General features: G+C 43.3%; 1 long non-coding RNA gene across 1 annotated transcript; it reads right to left on the bottom strand.

Moving 5' to 3' along the window:
* Positions 1 to 4,142: 4,142 nt before the first annotated feature.
* LOC115104556 (uncharacterized) lies at positions 4,143 to 7,637 on the bottom strand. The gene is made up of 7 exons (XR_003859769.2): positions 7,526 to 7,637; positions 6,121 to 6,176; positions 5,854 to 5,902; positions 5,572 to 5,627; positions 4,997 to 5,052; positions 4,734 to 4,782; positions 4,143 to 4,510 (listed from the first exon to the last, which is right to left on the bottom strand). It is a non-coding gene; the product is annotated as an uncharacterized LOC115104556 (long non-coding RNA).
* Positions 7,638 to 7,847: the final 210 nt, after the last annotated feature.

Here is a 7,847-nt window from a genome sequence, read left to right as displayed (position 1 = left end):
TACCCCTGAGAGAGCAGTGATTCTCAGTGCCAGTATTTGCATATTCTGTTGACATAGTCTTCTGGAAGAATTTAACACAACGAGCTCACGTTACTAAACATATATGTTAATAAGTGTAAGAAACCGCCATTAGTTGAGTCGCAAGATGCACACAGTGGGATCTTTGTTCTGAGGGCCTCGTTCCTGTGTTGTTCTTAGCAGACGTGTAGGTACCTTGCATGTTCCTCAAATAATCAGGTGACGGCAAGACAACCCCCCCTGAGTGTTATGGTTCCCTTGTAAACGGAACACGCCTGTACACACTGGAATCAGAATCCACGGTAGTGAATGACAGAAAACAGAAGGGCACAGAGCATCACCGTCGTCAAAGCGGCATGCGCTTCAAATTAGAAAGCAAGTTTTTTTTTCTTGCATCTACACATAGCAATGCTTGTTCGCATTTTGTTTGATTTGGCCTTTAGGTTGATGACGTACAGCCTGGGCCTGGCTGGCCATGGGGTGAGACGTATGCCTCGCTGTCTCGGGGTGAGCACGGAGCAGGCACGGCCAACATCCATGCTGCAAGGACACGATGTCAGGTGCTGAGCCCTGCTTACTTTGTAGCCTGGGGGCCAGTCTTATTCAACTGTAGCTGATGTGTTGTCTTGTCAAAACAATGAAGAAACATTATGGCCCCACCTGTGATACACAACGGGTAGAGTGGATGCTGACAAACAGATGTCCTTTCCCATCCAGTTTCAGCACCCTGGCAGTCCACAGCCCCCTCAAACAAGACCCCCAGGACTGACAGTGTAGTGCTGGGAACAGCGGTTGGTCATTGTTGGCTTTCACTGTGGTGTTCATTAATGTTCAATTTACATTATGATTTCAAATGTATTGGACTACATCACTTGATAAATGTGCCCCCAATGAGTGTCCTTATTGTGTTGTCTAATGTGGTGATTCTACAACAATGCCATTCCATGTGAGCAATTTGAAGCATTTTATCATATAACACATTGTCTTTGCCAGTGTGGAGTTCTACTGACAATGTATTCTGGACTGCAGAAATATCAAATCTCTGAGCCAACTGTGTATTTAGGCGTGTGCCTTATGTAGGGAAAAACAGGAAGGGAAGACTATTTACTCTTTCCAGAGGAAGCAGTTAATTGCTCCCACAGGCTGCTGCCCAAACAAACCCAGCCCGAGAATAGACGAGATGCCTTCAGGTCCCCTCTACTTTGGCTTCAGCACCAATTCAGGATGGACAAGAAACAGTAGCGGTAAATATAGTACTGGTGAATACAGTACTTCAATGTTAAGGTAGTAGGTCAGAGTATTTTTACACGGGGGGGCTGCCCAGTTCTGGTCCAGGAAGGCTACTAATTCTCTTCTGAAGCACCCTTTGTTTTAGCTACCAGCCATGTTGACCATTGTGTAGGACATGCACCCAGTCCCTGCCCAGCTGGCTGAGGCCTTTCGGCCTGGTGATCCAGACAGATATGAGCCTTGTAGCAGAGAAGATCCATGGGTACCAATGTGGTAGCAGGTGTTCTTGTGTAACAGTTGGGCAGGGACTGTTAATGGGACAATTCGGAGTACAATGCATTTCTCATCCCTGGATTGAGGTAGGTTTTCCGAGCCTTATGTCGCACCAGCGCCGCAGTGTCTTAATCTGACCCTAGTGCAGCTGTAAACAAGACATCGTTTGGGAAATCTTTTCAGTGTTGTCAGATTGAAAAGTAATGTACCCCATTTCATCAGGGGCACAACAAAATAAAAAGCACATAACTATGATCTGAAAGCCCGTTCCCACTATTCGTTATTGTGCATTGCCTGTTGATTTCACAGTAAATTCTGCTTTTCTTTTTGAATTGTGACATCTTCAGGCAAACAAAGTCTATATCAGCAAGATATAACTGCCACAAATGTCCCAATAGTCATTTGGGCTCCCAAGTGGTGCAGCGGTCTGAGGCACTGGATCTCAGTGCAAGAGGCGTCACTACAGTCCCTGGTTCGAATACAGGCCGCATCACGAGTCCCATATGGCAGCACACAATTGTCGTCCAGGTTTGCAAATAATTGGTTCTTAGCAGACTTGCCCAGTTAAAATAAAATGTTTTTTTTTATCTCCCTTGCTGTCTCTGAGGAGCAAGTTATTGGATAGAGAGAGCACCATGTGAGAACTCCTCTCAAACATGGTAGGACACCCAGGACCGTTGCCATATTTGTAGCAGTTAAATGTTCAAATCACCACTACCTTCACACAGCCTGGATAACTGACAGCACAAGAACAAACCCCTCCAGAACTGCACCATTGGTAGTTGTAGCAGTCCAATTGATCCCGAGGGTTTAGCTGAGGATCATTTCTACAGGGGCCCTCTAGTAATGGCTACAGCCAAGAGTATCCTGGCCATCAAAGTATTTGCTCTAGTTAGTCTGTGTAGCGAAGAGATCCTGATAGTTGGTCTAGGGCAGACATGGGCAAACTACGGCCCGCGGGCCACATACGGCCCGTTAGGCTTTTTAATCCGGCCCGCCGAACTTGTCCAAATTATAGTAAAAACCTCATTTTTTCCCCTTTCCCTGCAATGCCCACGTTTCCCCAATAGATGGCGCACTCAAAACACATTGACCGTTGTTGGAGTGGCGCGTATTTCTCTTTATTTCACTTTAATTTTCACTTCGTTTCACGTCACCATTAAGCCCTTCTGTGAAAATGAGCGGACCAAAGAGAAGGAAAGTGGACAGCGAATGCCGAGTGTTTAATAAGGAGTGGACAACAAAATACTTCTTCACTGAAGTCCGATCAACGGCTGTATGTCTGATATGCCAAGAAGCTGTTGCGGTTTTCAAAGAGTACAATATCAGCCGTCACTTTGCCACGAAGCATGCAAACTATGCTAGCAAGCAGTCAACACAAGAACGGGCGGCTACGTGTGTGAGCAGACGTTTAGCGTCATGAAAATCAACAAAGCCCATCACAGATCCAAGTTAACTGACCAACACCTCAGATCTGTCCTGAGAATTGCCACAACAAAACTAACTCCAGACTTTGATGCACTGGCAAAAAAGGGAGACCAATAACACTGTTCCCACTGAAATTGTGTTTTTCTGCTGTGTTATGAAAAAATGCATATGGAAAGTTTGGAAGTGCGTCTTTTAATTAAGAGCAATGCGCATTTACGCACAGCAGCGGTACAGTAGCTTAATTAACACGCCGCACATCGCTCTTAATTTAAATTTTCAGCTGCAGGTAGGATATTTAATACAGCCTATGTCTGTGTGCTTGGCAACGATACACGTGTACTGTTTGCGCGTGAAGGCGAGGGCGTCCGTGGCGAGTTTATAGAGCGCGCGGTCAGGACAATCCATCCATGATTTTGCGGAGTTTAACACAAGTAGATATTATTGAGCTTGAGTATTTCGTTGTGTAATAATATGTTTTGAATGTTGAAAGTGATTCCATTTTTCAATAAATGTTGATTTCTTTAACTTTGCACCTTCGATTGAAACTTATTAAAAACAGACGCAATCTTGATAAATCACTGCGTATGTTATTTTAATCTATTTACATTTCCTCCTCCCAGTATCTGCGAAATAGTATGTAAATGCCATATCTTGCATATTCCTTGAGACAAATTTATTAACTGATAAGGGCTATCTTTCACATTTGAAAGACAGTTAATAAATTGGGTTGTAGTGTTCTTACTGTGCTATGAGGTTTGCACACACTACATTTAATGCTTTAGTATATCCGGCCCAAACACTCCCTCCAAATGCTCCTGGCCCGGCCCCTCTGTCAAATTTTAGAACCCATTGTGGCCCGCGAGTCAAAAAGTTTGCCCACCCCTGGTCTAGGGCCTGCTCCCTCTACCCACGGGCCTCAGCGCTCATTAGCTCAGTGTTTCCCTGTGACCTGGAAGCACTCCACAGGAGAGAACTGACCCAGGAGCAGCTCTATCAGAGCATCCTACACTTTAGTCAACACCTACACAGCCAGCTACATCACTGTGTAGGACCAGGACAGCTAGGTAAACTTCCATTACGTATGGTTCGGTGCTAAGATTAGGGTTTATTCTGGGTAACAAGTAGCTTACAATAGAATTTCAAGGTAAAATTGTATTTAGTCCTTAGACAACATTTCAATGAAGCCAGAAGAACACAATGTACTATAAAAGTTTATTAACATGTATCATAACAGGGCAGAATAAAAATCGGGACAAAAAAAAATCATTTGACTTTATTTAGACATGGTCACATACCAGTTTCTTAATTGATAATCAACTGTAATTAAGACTAATGCCGAGATTAATTAAAAGAGACTTGCTGGCAACAACTACTTTAACGTTCTACAATAGTTTATAGTGCTGGTAAGTCAGATTAATGGCTTGTCAGGAGGGTAAATCAGCAGAAGCGTGTCAGAAAAGGGATCACAATTCCAGTAAAATGGCTGAACAGTTCAAAGTGGACACCTGAAACCAGGAAGGAACTCACCATAAGACACTCATCTACTGCAGGTCCAACAAACCTACAAAAAAAATAAAAAAGTCTCAGTAAACCTCATTTTTAGTCATGGATGGCAGGTTCAGCTATTAAATGATCATGCTGGTGGTTCAGTTAGTCACAGTCTCAACACCCCAATTTAGTCAGATGGGTAAACGGCAAAAGTGTGAAGTCATCACAACTCCAGTAGCAGAACAGACCCAAGGAAAACAGTTTCTTGGCTATGTTTAGCCCTCAGACAAACTCACCACGGGGTTGAGATATAGATCTTCATACTCCACATACTGGGCCATCAATCTAGGATCGAAGAACAGTCTATTAGCATATAATTTGATTGTAGTTAGGCAAAATATTCAGGAGATTATTCTGATAGTTCAGTTCATCACATTGTCAGCACCCCAATTAAGTCTGATGGGTAAACGGCAAAATGTAGAACTCATCACAACTCCAGTTGCATGCACTTTCGCCAAAAGACGTACACATCAGGTTTGGCCCTCAGGAGGAAACTCACCACGGGGCAAGATTTACATCTTCAGAGTCTCCAGTCCACATGCGAGCCAATCAAATCTAGGATAGAACACATGTTCAAATTAATATCATTTGATAGATGTAATGTAAAATATGTCAGAATACACTGGTAGTTCAGTTAGTCACATTCTCAGCACCCCAATAGTCTGATGGGTAAACGGCAAAAATGATAACTCATCACAACTCCAGTATCAACATTATCCAAAGGGAAAACAGATTTCAAACAGCCAACTCAATTGGGCTAGTTGTATAATGTCAGTGGAGAAAAGGTATAGGCCAAGGGTCAGCAACAGGCAGCACCCCAAAATGTACAGCACAAATTACTGGGAATTCAGCTAAAAATACATTCAATTTAGGAAATCTGAGTCTCCCCACAAATAAAAATATGATCCATGTCTCAATGTAATCTAGGTATAAACTTTTATTTTTCAAATATAATGTGCTTCATTGTCAATTTGTAGTACACAAAATTATAATTATGTTCCTGCCCTCCCCCGGCACAATAAATAGGCCCACGGCAGAGTACAGTTGCCTGCCCCTAAGTTAGGCCTAACTCACCAAAAGACTAGATGATCCTCCTACAGCATCTCCAGCACCCTGCCAGTCCATCAAGTCTGTGGGACAAAAACTAATTGTTATCCTGATGAGCATTTGTCTCCAATTGAGAGATGGTGGTTTGGAAATTATATTATCTCCTTAGAATAATGCTGATGGTTCAGTTAGTCACAGTCTCAACACCCCAATTTAGTCAGATGGGTAAACGGCAAAGTGTGAAGTCATCACAGTACCAGCAAAACAACCGACTAGCAGAGCACAGCTTATAGTTAGGAATGGACGCACCTCGGTACCACAGTAATGCATCCAGCACCATCGATCCCTGAAAGACAACCTGTGAAGGGGGGGGGGGGACAATTAACTTTGCATCAAGAATAGTCAATCAGATCTACGACAGTATGGTCAGTGATAATACTGGTGGTTCAGTTAGTCACAATCTCAGCAATCTAATTTAGTCAGATGGGTAAACGGCAAAAATGAGAACTCATCACAACTTCAGTACTATCGGACCAGAGATGCCTTTTCAAAATCTTGGAACAAAATTGAACTCACCTTGAGTGCAACAAATAAGCCCGTATGCATGTCTGGAACCATTAATCCCCATCCAACTACAAGAAACAAAAACACATTTATGTAGAATACATCAGAAATCAGCTTACACAGCTGTTGGGTTTGCCAAATGGAAGGTTCAATTATTTATGCGATTCATATAGTCATGGTCTCAGCCACACCCCATTCTGGTCAGATGGAAAAAGAAAAATGACCACATTGGCTCATTAAGTGTAACGCGGGTGATCGAAAAGTGAGACCTGCTGCGTCATCAAATAAAACAGTACTGCCAAGTAATTGCCCTTTAGGACTGTGGAGCTATTGATTTCCATATTGCATGGATAAGCTGTACTGAAGGAATAGCCAATGCACTCAAGACTTCAATAAGACCGCCAATGAGTGATGAACTTCGGGTCATGGGGCACATGACAGCTCGGGAGCCCAGCGCACACACTACAGCCTCTGCTATGAAGGTTCAACAGCAGGTCACGACTCTTACCAAGACCTTTACTCCTTTGAAGGGCCAAAGTCGTGAATCCCAATGAAGTCATTGTGAAGACAATTCCCAGACCACCGCGGCCTTATGACCCGTTAACCCTGGTCAGAGTCGGTGGACAGTAACGTTACTAACAATAGGCGCCAAAATGCCAAAGGGACCACTTATCATCGGATCTGGGACAAGCAGCTGCCAGTATGATTTATTACAATACTGTGGGGACGTTTATGCCCAAATAACCTAACACAGTTTGTCGAGTCATGACCTTCTTTGACTATGTGAAGTTATGGATCCATTCTATTCACATGACCAGACATGTTGGTAGTAGGCTCCCAAATGGCAACTTGGGCAAGTTTTCAATAAATAACTGCTAGATTTACCACCAGCCCACATGCACCGACACATTACTGCAGAACGTTAGTTGGGTGCGGTATGCGCCAATTTCGAGCATAAACGTGGGGAGATCAGTGGTTAAATACCTAGTTATGAGTACTAGTTAATGATAATAAAAATACAATGAGATACGCCGTTCGATAGCCAGTATTCATACTTTAACAGTATGTTTTGCCTGGCCTAGCTACGTTGAGGGGCCTGCAAACTCTTGCGGTCAATGAACACGTGGTCAGTGGCATGCATTGGATGTGTGGCCGTCGAGCACTGTGAGCCAGGCAGAAGCGGTACCACGATAAGCATACAACCATATAAATTGAATTTAACATAAAAGTTCTTTTGAAACCATTTTAAGGGCTGAAAAAGATCTGAATTTCTACGCCGGTAACATTGCACTGAAGTTCAAGCTAGCTAACAGGGCTAACCTAAGCCAGCGTTTAAAAAATAAATCGCACTAGTTAAAAACACCGATTTGCATTATTATTAAATAAAGCCGACTAGCTAATGTTATTAGCTACCTACCGGTTGAATAAACGGGAATTTCAACAAGTATTTGTCATAAAAGTAATCTTGGTGAGAGCGCACGAAGACTCCATGCGTCCTCCTCCGTTCTTCTTCCAGAGAGAGAGAGAGAGAAAAGGACTTCCAGTTTGTCTTTATTGACATGCGCAGTCTGAGCTCACGTCACACGGGCACTAATCCTTGGGATTTCCCATGTCTGACGTTTCCCAGTTGAAATTGAACGGGTTTAGATTTAGGAAAAGTAGAAAGTAAGGTTAGGGTTACGTATGGACGCCCCAAGGATTCCAGATAGTAACCCTACCAAAATCACACTACACCAAAG

Source organism: Oncorhynchus nerka, linkage group LG22 (assembly GCF_034236695.1).
Source record: "Oncorhynchus nerka isolate Pitt River linkage group LG22, Oner_Uvic_2.0, whole genome shotgun sequence".
NCBI classification, from domain to species: Eukaryota; Metazoa; Chordata; class Actinopteri; order Salmoniformes; family Salmonidae; genus Oncorhynchus; species Oncorhynchus nerka.
Note: the sequence above shows the minus strand (reverse complement) of the source record. Positions and strands in the feature narration are given on the sequence as shown.